Here is a 12243-nt window from a genome sequence, read left to right as displayed (position 1 = left end):
CATATTTATCATACAAAACAATTCATCTGTTAGTAGGCAAGGTGTGGTACATTTTCTTTTTTTTAATATTAAGTTTATTTAATTGATTTAGAATATTTTTCCATGGTTCCATGAATCATGTTCTTTCCCTCCCCTCCTCCCACCCCCCTCCGGTAGCCAATAAGCAATTCCACTGGGTTTTATATGTGTCATTGATCAGGACCTATTTCCATATTATTATTTGCTCTAGGGTGATTGTTTAGAGTTGTAGTACACTTTCAAAGTTAGATCAGGTGTGTCTAGGAGCAAGGCTTGGTACTTTGTCATTCTGCCACTAGTCAGCCACCCACGGCCTTTTGTGTCAAGGACACTCTCGACCTGATTGGGGTAGGGGTGTCTGACCCCCAAAGAAATGCCCAAGATTCCATAGTTGGTCAGTCATCATCTTATCTCTGTCTGGTGGTTTGTGTAAACAACACAACTTTGTATACTCCTCTAACCTGTCCTTGTCCTCTTGTGTTGGGACCCTGAAGGGCTGTCTTGAGGCTATTCACTGTTCAGAAGTCCATACTAGAATCATTCTCATTAACAATTGGCCAAAACACAAAATTAGCTCTTAGTGAAGGCATTTATTAAGGTGGCTTAGTAGGAATGTAGCTACCAAACATTCCCTCCATAAACCTATCACACACTTTCCCTACGTCTACACTGGCTAGCTGTGGAGGAGAAGGAGAGAAAGAACTTTTCTCCTTGACTTATGGAAGATAGAGTCAAAACTGAAGTTTACAGGTCTTTTTTTTAATTTTTTAAATTTTAAATTTTTTTAAATTTTTATTTGGTCATTTCCAAACATTATTCATTGGAAACAAAGATCATTTTCTTTTCTTCACTCCCCACCCTCCCACCACCTCTCCCATAGCCCACGCGCGGGATTCCACTGGGTATCACATGTGTTCTTGATTCAAACCCATTTCCATGTTGTTGGTATTTGCATTAGAGTGTTCATTTAGAGTCTCTCCTCAGTCATATCTCCTCTACCCCTGTAGTCAAGCAGTTGCTTTTCATTGGTGTTTTTACTCCCATAGTTTATCCTCTGCTTGTGGATAGTGTTTTTTAGATCCCTGCAGATTGTTCAGTGACATTGCATTGACACTAATGGAGAAGTCCATTACCTTCGATTGTACCACACTGTATCAGTCTCTGTGTACAATGTTCTCCTGGTTCTGCTCCTTTCGCTCTGCATCACTTCCTGGAGGTTGTTCCAGTCTCCATGGAATTCCTCCACTTTATTATTCCTTTTAGCACAATAGTATTCCATCACCAACATATACCACAGTTTGTTCAGCCATTCCCCAATTGAAGGGCATCCCCTCATTTTCTAATTTTTGGCCACCACAAAGAATGCAGCTATGAATATTCTTGTACAAGTCTTTTCCCTTATTATCTCTTTGGGGTACAAACCCAGCAGTGCTATGGCTGAATCAAAGGGCAGACAGTCTTTTAGTGCCCTTTGGGCATAGTTCCAAATTGCCGTCCAGAATGGTTGGATCAATTCACAACTCCACCAGCAATGAATTAGTGTCCCCACTTTGCCACATCCCCTCCAGCATTCATTACTTTCCTTTGCTGTCATGTTAGCCAATCTTCTAGGTGTGAGGTGATACCTCAGAGTTGTTTTGATTTGCATCTCTCTGATTATAAGAGATGGAGAACAGTTTTTCATGTGCTTATTAATAGTTTTGATTTCTTTTTCTGAAAACTGCCTATTCATGTCCCTTGCCCATTTATCAATTGGAGAATGGCTTGATTTTTTGTACAATTGATTTAGCTCTTTGTAAATTTGAAGTAATTAAACCTTTGTCAGGTTTTTATGAAGATTGTTTCCCAATTTGTTGCTACCCTTCTGATTTTAGTTACATTGGTTTTGTTTGTACAAAAACTTTTTAATTTGATGTAGTAAAAATTATTTATTTTATATTTTGTGACTCTTTCTAAGTCTTGCTTGGTTTTAAAATCTTTCCCTTCCCAAAGGTCTGACATGTATACTATTCTGTGTTCACCTAATTTACTTAGTTTCCTTCTTTATGTTCAAGTCATTCACCCATTCTGAATTTATCTTGGTGTAGGGTGTGAGGTGTTGATCCAAACCTAATCTCTGAAGTTTACAGGTCTTAAGAAAAACAAGAAGGGAATACATGTGGTCATAGCAACTTCAGGCCCTAGAAATCTTCCTCTCCTGCATAGACCTCATAAAGCTCCATCCTCATAACAGCATATCTACTGGGTGGATTGATCAGCTAGAAATCTGTTTCTATCTAAAGCATGGCTCTGGACTGCCAGTGCTTGTTCTCTGTCTCTCTCTGTCTCTGTCTCTCTCTCTCTCTGTGTCTCTCTGTCTGTCTGTCTCTCTGTCTGTCTCTGTCTCTCTGTCTGTCTGTCTCTCTCTCTGTCTCTCTCTGTCTCTCTCTCTCTGTCTCTCTGACTCTGTCTCTCTCTCTGTCTGTCTCTCTCTCTGTCTCTCTGTCTCTCTCTCTCTGTTTCTCTGTCTCTCTCTCTCTCGCCCTTTCTCTACTGCCAGAGGCCTCAGTTTTTAGAGACTGCTTCCTCCCTTGAGGATTGCTTCTCTCAAGTATGTATCTCTGCTCTTTTGTGTCTCCTACTGGTAATGTGACTGCTTTGTTCAAAGCAAATATGGTCTGGCTGGCTGTGGAGGAGAAGGAGAGAAAGAACTTTTCTCCTTATTCATAAGGGTGATTCTCTCTCAGATCTCAGATCTCCCCCACTTCTGGCTCTAGACTTGGACTATTGATTCTGAAACTCAGAAGCTCACTCATCTAGGGCTTGACTATTTAAAGTTCTACCATAGCATATTTAATAAGGCTGCTCCCTTTAATTTCCCCCAGAAGAAGGTATTTACACTTCACAAATGGATCACTGGGTATTAACATCTTGTTAACACATTAATTCATTACTCTTTTATCCACTCTTTGCTTTCTGGGGCTTTATCAGCTATTGGAGGGGTAGTGGTAGAAGAGTGGCCCAACCCTATTGGTACCAACCTTAAATTTTAAAATCAGCAAAATGTCTGGGATATGCAGGCAGGATTAGCACCTCTAATTGTGAAGGCTTACTGAGTCCTTTTCAGGGCTTGCTCATATGTCTTTGGTATCCATCTTTCACCCTACTCTCACCTGTGGCTCCAAGAAGCTGAACATGAGCTATATCACACCATGATGTCATTGATCCTCTTCAAAAACAAACAACAACAAATCAGGAAGTTATTGTTAGTTCATACCTGAAATTACCCTTTAAACCTATAGGCCCCAGACTTTCAGTAAGTCTACTTTAAGGCCAAGAACTCCAATTTGTAGTTGGAATAATAGGAATCACTGTCAGAGAAAAGAACTTCCGGTAGGTATCAGTTTTCTGGCAGAAAACTTCCCCCAGGCCATCTTGGCTAGTGTCTAGGTGTAACACATAGAGCTTGTTGGCATTAATAAAAATCAACTCTGGTGTATGTTTTAACTAACTAGCCAGGTCCTTGAAGATCTTCATATTTCTCATCCCAGAAATCTGGAAATGTGCAAAGAGATCAAGTGTGATTTGTTCCTTCAGTCTCTTCTGCTTCTGACTCCATTTTATATCCATTTTCCATTTCAATAATTTTTTACAGTGATTCAATAGTTTTCCCCAAATCATTGATCATAGCCACCTATCCCCAGAACAATTTTTTTTTCATTTCTTCATGATTCTTGTGCCTCTAGCCAGATGACCATGAGTCCTATTTTCCCAGAGTCAGTATTTTCCTCTGGGTTGATAAAGCCTGGGTAGAACTGATTCTGATTTAATACCTGCAATGGTCTAACCTTAACTCTTCCACATCCTCTCTTTCAAATCAATGAAATACAGATACTTTAAGTAGTTCCTATGAGAAAGCATTATGTAAAATAATCGGTAAGATGCCATTAGGAATACCTGTAGTATTTATCTAATGGGATCATCATTAAGATCAAATGAGATAATGCACATAAAGTACTTCACTAGTCTCAAACCTATACAAATTTGAGTAATGATGATTATGATGATGACATCACTTACTACTTTATCCACAAAAGGCTAAAAAATATTAGGGCCCTAGAAATCCATTGGGCCATATGTTCAACTTTTTGGGATACCTTAAAAAAACTGCCTTCTTGTCTTTCTTTCCATGCATACCTGCTGTACAAGTCCCAAATTTATAATATTAGACTGTCCAAATAAAATACAGGCATTCTGAGAGTTAGCTATGCTGTATCTGACCCCCTTAAATTCTTTAATTCATGGTTTAATAATTGTCAAATGTCCTAATCTTCCCAGTATTTTTTTCATACCTCCCCTAGAGACTAGGCATACAGACCATAGTATTCCATAATGTTGCCACTGATTTCAGGTGGTTCCTGGGATCTCCATTTTCAAGACATCATTTTCTTGGTTGGCTCTTCAAAATCTCAAGGATTCCATGAATCATTTTTTAAAGACCCTGGCCTTCTTTTTTTTTCATTTACTAGACATTTTTCTCCTTCAAAATGTAGAGGAAAAAAAAACAATAAAAGAAATTGCTACTCTGGGCTTCATTCTTTTAAAAAAATTTTTATTCAAAAATATTCTATTTTCCAAATTACATGCAAAAACAATTTTCAGCATACATTTCCCAAAATTATAAGATCCAAAATGTTTCCCTTCTTCCCTTCCCTCCCCCATCTTGGAGATGACAAGCAATTTGATCTGGGTTATACACATATTATTGGTCATCGTTGTAAGAAAATACTCATATAAAACCAAAACCCCCAAATAAAACCATAAACTAATGTGAAAAATAGTATGTTTTGATCTTTAGCCAACTCCAACATCTTTCTCTGGAATAGAGAGCATTCTTTGTCATAAGTCCTTCAGAATTGTCCTGGATCATTGTATTGCTGAGAGTAGCTATGTCTTTCATAGTTGATCATTGTACACTATTGCTGTTACTGTATACAATGTTCTCCTGGTTCTGCTTATTTTGTTCTGCATCAGTTCATGTAGATCTTTCCAGTTTCTTTTGAAGTTAACTTGCTCATCATTTCTTTTAGCACAATAGTATTTCATCACCGAAATATACCACAATTTGTTCAGCCATTCACCAATCAATGGACAGCCTCTCAATTTCTAATTCTTTGTTACTACAAAAAAGAGCTGCTATATTTTTGTACAAGTAAGTCCTTTCCCTTTTTTTTTTTATGATTTCTCTGGTATATAGAATCAGTAGTGCTATTATAGGATCAAAGGGTATGCACAGTTTTATAGCCCTCTGGGCATCGTTCCAAATTACTCTCTAGAATGGTTAGTGTCCCAATTTTGCCATATCCTCTCCAACAGTGATCACTTTCCTTTACTGTCATATTGGCCAGTCTGATAGGTGTGAGGTGATCTGATCTGGCCTTCTTGATGAATCTCTTGCTCAGAAAATCCTCCCATTTTTTCTCTATTGATGTGTCCTATAGGTTAAAAAGGAATCCAATTATACTGAAATATACATTTCATATATTTTTTTATATACATTTCAAAAAATATATTTTTAATAGTTTAAAGATCTCCCTCAGGAACCTATTCTCTATACTTAGGTGGGATCTGGAAAAGCTTGATTTTTATTTTACCCCACTTTCCCAATCTCTATCTTTCACTACCAGATTCCCAAGAAGAATAATCTACACTGGCATATTCCACATATTCAACAACCACTCAATTCTCAATTCCTTGTGGTCTTCATTTCTTGCTCACTGTAGTCCAAGGGAAAATTAAACTTGTCCAGATCCAGCCTTAGAACAGAGTAGAGGATCTTAACCTGAGGGTCTGCAAACTCATTTTTTTAATTTTTAAAAATTATTTATTTTTAACATTCTTTTCTTTTTAAATTTTGAGTTCCAAATTTTCTCTCTCCCTCCCACTCCTCTTCTACCCAACTGAGAAGACAAGCAAAATGATACCAATTATTTATACAAGTGAAATCATTTGAGACATATTTCTATATTGCAAAAAAAAATTAAAGAAAGCAAAAAACTCCTTCAATTTGCAGTCAAAGTTCATCAATTGACTTTCAGTGAATCCCTATCACAACACTGCTGTTACTTTGCAAAATTATCTTTCAGATCTCATTTCACTTTGTGGCAGTTCACATAGGTCTTTCTATTTTTTCCCCCTAAAACCAACTTCATCATTTCTTTTTGCACAATAGTAGTACTCCATATGCCATAACTTGTTTAGCCTTTCCCCAATGATGAGTACCCCCTCAGTTTCCATAAAACTGCCATAAAAAGCTATTCATATAGGTCCTTCTCCTTTCTCTTTGATTTCCTTGGGGTATGAACCTAGCAGTGGTATTGCTCCATCAAAGGGTGTACATAATTTGATAGCCCTTGATATCCGTGGTTAGAAATTACTCTCCAGAAAGTTCAAACCAGTTTACAACTCTAACAATAATTTACTCATTTTCCTCATTCTATGAACCCGTTTTAAAAAATATTTTGATAACTGCAATTCTATGTAGCTGGTTTCCATTGTGATTCTATGTGTTTCATTTTATGCATTTAAAAATACCACTTTGAAAACAGGCTTCATCAGATTGCCAAAGGGTTGACATAGAAAAGGTTTAAAAAAGATGCTTTTTTTTTAGGTACATAGAAACATTTATCAAGTGTTAAAAGAAGTTTAAAATGCCAACAGTGACAAGAAGAAACCGTTAACCAATGCTGTAGTCTGGATAGTCTGATAATGAACCCTAACTTAATGACTGAGGTGCTCTGCTGATATACTCTTATTTTTTATTTTATAAAAATACTTACCTTCTATCTTGGAATCAATACTAAATATCAGTTTCAAGGTAGAAAGTGTTAAGGGCTAGGCAATAGGGGTCAAGTGACATGCCTAGGGTCACACAGCTGGGAAGTGTCTGAGGTCATATTTGAACCCAGGACCTCCCATCTCTAGGCCTGGCTCTCAATTCACTGAGCCACCTCGTTGCCCCATTGGCCGATATACTTACAAATAGATGGAGTGATATTTAATAGAAATAGGACTTCAATTAAATGAACATGAACTGGTCACTTAAATATAAGACATTGAATTGGGCGCTGGAGAGTCTAAGAAAAAATGAAAGCCTTTGCCTCCCCTAGGTCTGCCTCTCTTTCCCCACCTATTATGGGATGTAGGAGTGTGCATATACATATATATATATATATATATATATATATATGTATGTAAATTGAGGAAGAGAACCCTAACAATTGGAGAGAAAAATTCCTCAAAGTAGAAAGGTCAGGAGGGAGTTTTTTTAGGCATTTTTTGCATGAAGGTGATAGGAAAATGAGCAGAGGTGGTGAAATAGAGTTAAAATTCAGCACAGTCAATGGGAATGTAGAGTTCATAAAAAGAAAACAATATGAAATAAGGTTGGAAAAGATGTACTTTGGAGTACTTTTGCAAAGGACTTTTAAATTTCAGGCTAAGGAATTTTTGTTTCATCCTGCGGACAATAGGGAGCCATCAAAAGTTTTTGAGCAAAAGAGAAAGTCAGGTTTATGTCTAAAAAAGGATGATTTTGGGGAGGATATACTAGAAATAGGGACAGCAATAAGGGGCTTTTTGGGGGGCGTTTCAGTGAGACATGGGAAGTGCTTAATTAAAATTTAGTAGTGTCTAGATGCCTAGAGAGTGGGGGGTGGATAAGAGAGATATGATGGAAGTGGCAACTGATTGGACATGTAGGACAGAGGGAGAGAAAACAGCCCAGGATCCTGGCAAAGTGACAAATGACAACAGGAGGATAGTAGTGCTCTCCACAGAAATAGGGAAGTTGAGTCCATAGACAGGCTTAGGAAGAAGAGAATGAATTCTGTTCTGGACATATTGAGTTTGACATACTTCTGGGATATCCAGGAGATTATAGCACACAGCTTACAATGCTGGTCTGTAGTTAATGAGAGAGAATATTATTTGAAGAAGGACTTGCTTATGTTTAGCTCCAGAGAAAGAACTAATAAATAGAAACAAGCAAGACATTGTTTCATATATACATATATCTTTTTGTTAAATGATGCCTTCTGCAGAGCAGGGAAGAGGGAGGATGGAGGGAAATACCTGGGAATTTTAATGTAACAAACAAAGAAATACTTTTTATTATTGTTTTAAAGTGATAGTAGGACACAGATTTGGTATTATCTGTAGAAGGGACTATATGAAATCATCGTAGATCACTAAGGGAGAAATCAAAAGCAGAGAATGTGACCATAAAGGTACTCAGGACAGAGCCATAGGACATGACCAGGCTGGGGGGGGGGGGCAGGAGATTGAGGATGATAAAACCAGAGACACCCAGGAGGGTGTCTGACAGGCAAGAGGAGGCACTGGAGAGAAGGAACGGGTGAAGAATGGTGATACAGGATTAAAATCTGTAGAGAGTAAAGGAAGGAGGTAGTTGAGTGGTTCAGAAGATTGAGAACCAGGCCTGGGGACAGGAGGTTGTGGGTTCAAATCTGACCTCAGATACTTCTTGGCCATGTGATTGTGGGCAAGTCACTTAACTTCCATTGCCTAGGTCCTTACCACTTCCGCCTTAGAACTAATACACAGTGTTGATTCCAAAATGGAAGGTAAGGTTTTAAAAAAGAAGAGAGTAAAGAAGGAGGTAGATTGAGATTTGACAGTAGAGATTGAGCTCAGAAGGAATAGAGAACTGAGTAGGTGTTGAGTATGTTGAAGGTACTAATGTAGTTTATTCTTCCTAGCCTAGCCAGTAAAAGATATTGGGGTAGGGAGTGGGTTCAAGTGAAAATTGGTAAGGGATGGGTTAGACCTAAGCATATTTGTAAGTAGCAAGGCCAATGGATAGAGAGAAATGAGGAAGAGAGAAAGGGAGAAGAAATGATCACTGAGGCCATTTCCTACAGGAGAAACTTCAGAAAAATTGTCAGGGTCTGGGCATATAAGGGTGACCTGTAAAACCCTGAGTGTACTATGATATAAGCATCCTGATATGGGTAGTCCATTCAGAGATGTAAATGTACCTCAGATTTTCTTTGTTAAATGACTGGGATTGTCAGTGAAGATCTTTTGACCCTTATAGCAGGATAATCCATATCTTTAATTCTCTGTCACTGTTATAAAGTCTGTTAAATCAGACTCAGTAGGAAATAGTGAGTCAAGGATTAACTTCTCAGAGTATTGGGGGTTTCCCTTGTCCTTGGTCCAAAGCCAAAACAACTAACCAGTGGACTTTGGTCTCTGGAAGACCCAATGGCAAATTCTTTTCAAGTATATTCACTATACATAAGCTCATTTTTTTTTGATAGCACATTTATACTGCCTGGTCCCTTCAAGTGTACTGTTTCAGTACCCTTCCTGAAATAGGTATCCTCCACGTCTAAACCTGAGTTTCCTTGGTCCTCAGAGAAAAGTGACTCTGAACAATATTCCAAAAGAGAGCAGGCCTATCAAAATTTTTAGGTGAGGTATATATGGTATGCTACGGTTTCTGTTCTTGGGAATCAACCTCATCAATTCTGGGTAGCTAGAAGGCCATTTTCACTGATGCTGGATTAGTCACAATGAGTTCATCATATAAGAGACCCCCCTGAATTACAATCCATAATCACTGTGTCTTGGTTTCCAGTTCTTTGCCCTCTGAACTTTGCACAAAGTTGGAGATGTTTTCTCCCTTTATTTTTGGAGGTGACTAGGAGCTTATTATAAATATCCTCTGAAGTTTCAGTGCCACCAAATTATTTTTCCAACACTCACAAACATTTGATTGCCTTAACCAAGGGATCAACCATCTTTAAAGTTTGTAGAACGATAAAAGTTGGTTCCCATGAGATTCTCTAACAATTGCTTATGTTTCTCTGCATCTGGTGCCTGGCATGCCTGCAGCATCTTTGGGGCATGTTCCAGCTGCTATGTGAAGGTTTTCTCTCCACATAAAGGTAAAAACTGACCTGATGATAATAATTGTAATTGTACATAGCATGTTGCCTTAAGCTTAACAACCTGTCTAGGTCCCTACTCTGGGTGACATCAGTTGCTGGTCAAAGAGAAGGATGTTCTACTTTCCAATAGTCCCTTCACATTTTCCACAATTTATCCTCTTTGAAAAATTTCATTTTGCTTGGAAAGTACTAGCCAGAAAGAGAATTTCCAGCAGCTAATTTTCAAGTATCCACTTTATTAGATATCTTCCCTAATAGAGTACAAGTTCTTTGAGAGCAGGTATTATTCCATTTTTGTCTTTTTTATTCCTAGCACCAGCATAATGTCATACATAGAAGGCCTCACTTTACTGTCCTTTACTGGTTCTTCATACACATCACTTCTCCTAACTATGGGTGTTCTCCAAGCTTCAGTCTTTGGATTTTCCACCCCACCCCACCCCAACCCAATATTCTCTTGGTAATTTATTCAACTCACTTATGTTTAGCTATCAGTTCTATGCAGATAGACTACCATCTATCCATCCACCCATCCATCCATCCATCCATCCATCCATCCATCCACCCATCAATCCATCCATCCACCCATCAATCCATCCATCCACCCATCCACCCATCTATCTATCTATCTATCTATCTATCTATCTATCTATCTATCTATCTATCTATCTATCTATCTGTCTGTCTATCTGTCTGTCTCTCTGTCTATCTATCATCTCCCTTTCTCTCCTGAGTTTCAGTCCTAGATCACCAATGGACAATTCAAAACAAGATGTCTTAGAGATATCTTAAACTTAACATATCTAAAATGGAACTCATTATCTTTCCCCCTAAATTCTCCTCTCTTCCAGATTTCTCTATTTCTGTCCAAAGCACCACCATCCTTCCAAGTATCTCGGGTTTGTAATCTCAGCATGACCTTACTCTTCCTCATCCTACACATCCAATCAGTTGACAACTCTTCCCATTTCTACCTTGATCTTGTCTGTCTACTTATATAATCTTAGTTCAGGCCCTCATCACCTCTCACCTGAATTACTTTAGGCAGCCTCTTAATTGGTCTCCCAGGCTCAAAACTCTTGCCCCCTCCAATCTAGCTTACACACTTCTGCCAAAATAATTTTCTTAGTGCATATCTGCCTATGTGACTTCCTTTATCAAATAACTTCAGTGGCTTCTTATTGCCTCTAGGATAAAATATAAACTCCTTTCTTTAGCTTTTTAAAGCTTTACAAAACCTTCCCCCACCTGGTCTTTCTAGCTTCTTTGGATGTTATTCTCCCTCCTACCCTCTGTGATCTAGTCATATTGGTCTTCTGACTGTTTTTTACATGCCATTTCCCATTTCTGTGGCTTTGCATTGGCAGTCCTCATGCCTAGAATGCTTCCCTCCTTCCCTCTGCCTCAGAGTACCAACTCCCTTTAAGAAGATAGCTCATGCACCATTTTCTGCAGAAAGCCTTTTTGGATACTCCCAATTACCAGGTCCTTTCCTCTCCAAGTGTCTTGTATTTAACTACTTTTTTCATATTTATTAACTTTATATTTATGTGTAATATGGAACTCATGCATTTATTATATAATTTATACACTGCATAATATATGCTGTGCAGCATATACACAGTTTTATATGTACTTATCTCCCAACCTGGACCATACATTCATCATAAGGAGGGACTATTTTTTCTTTCTACTTGTGTCTCCAGGGCCCAAGTACTCCAGGTATCTGATATATAGTAGGCACTGCATAAACACCTGTTTTTATTGATTGGTTTACTTGATTAGTTGATAGCTTAACAAATATTTTTAATTGAATTCCTTCATGAACTTGGGATGACTTAGGGAGTTCAATTTAGGAAGCAGCTGCATTGTCCTTTCTCTTGAATACCTTTACTAGTATTTAACTACAAGAGAGTCCAAAGTAACATGCAAGGCTTTTTTTCTTGTGCTTTTGTCCCACTCCACAGGCATTCTCCTTTTTACTCTAGGTAGATAAATAGCAGAGTGGATAAACTTCTGGAACGGGAGTCAGAAAGATTGAAGTTCAAATCCTGCCTTAAATGCTAGCTGTGTCACCCAGGGCAAATCACTTAAGGTTTATCAAATTCCTCATCTATAAAATAGGGATAATAATAGTACTCAGCTCACAGGTTTTTTTTTTAAATCCTTACCTTCTGTCTTATGATTGAAACTAAATATCAATTCTAAGGCAGAAGAATGGTAAGGGCTAGTAGATTGGGATTAAGTGACTTGCCCAGGGACTCATAGC

Source organism: Monodelphis domestica, chromosome 1 (assembly GCF_027887165.1).
Source record: "Monodelphis domestica isolate mMonDom1 chromosome 1, mMonDom1.pri, whole genome shotgun sequence".
Classification (NCBI taxonomy): Eukaryota; Metazoa; Chordata; class Mammalia; order Didelphimorphia; family Didelphidae; genus Monodelphis; species Monodelphis domestica.
Note: the sequence above shows the minus strand (reverse complement) of the source record.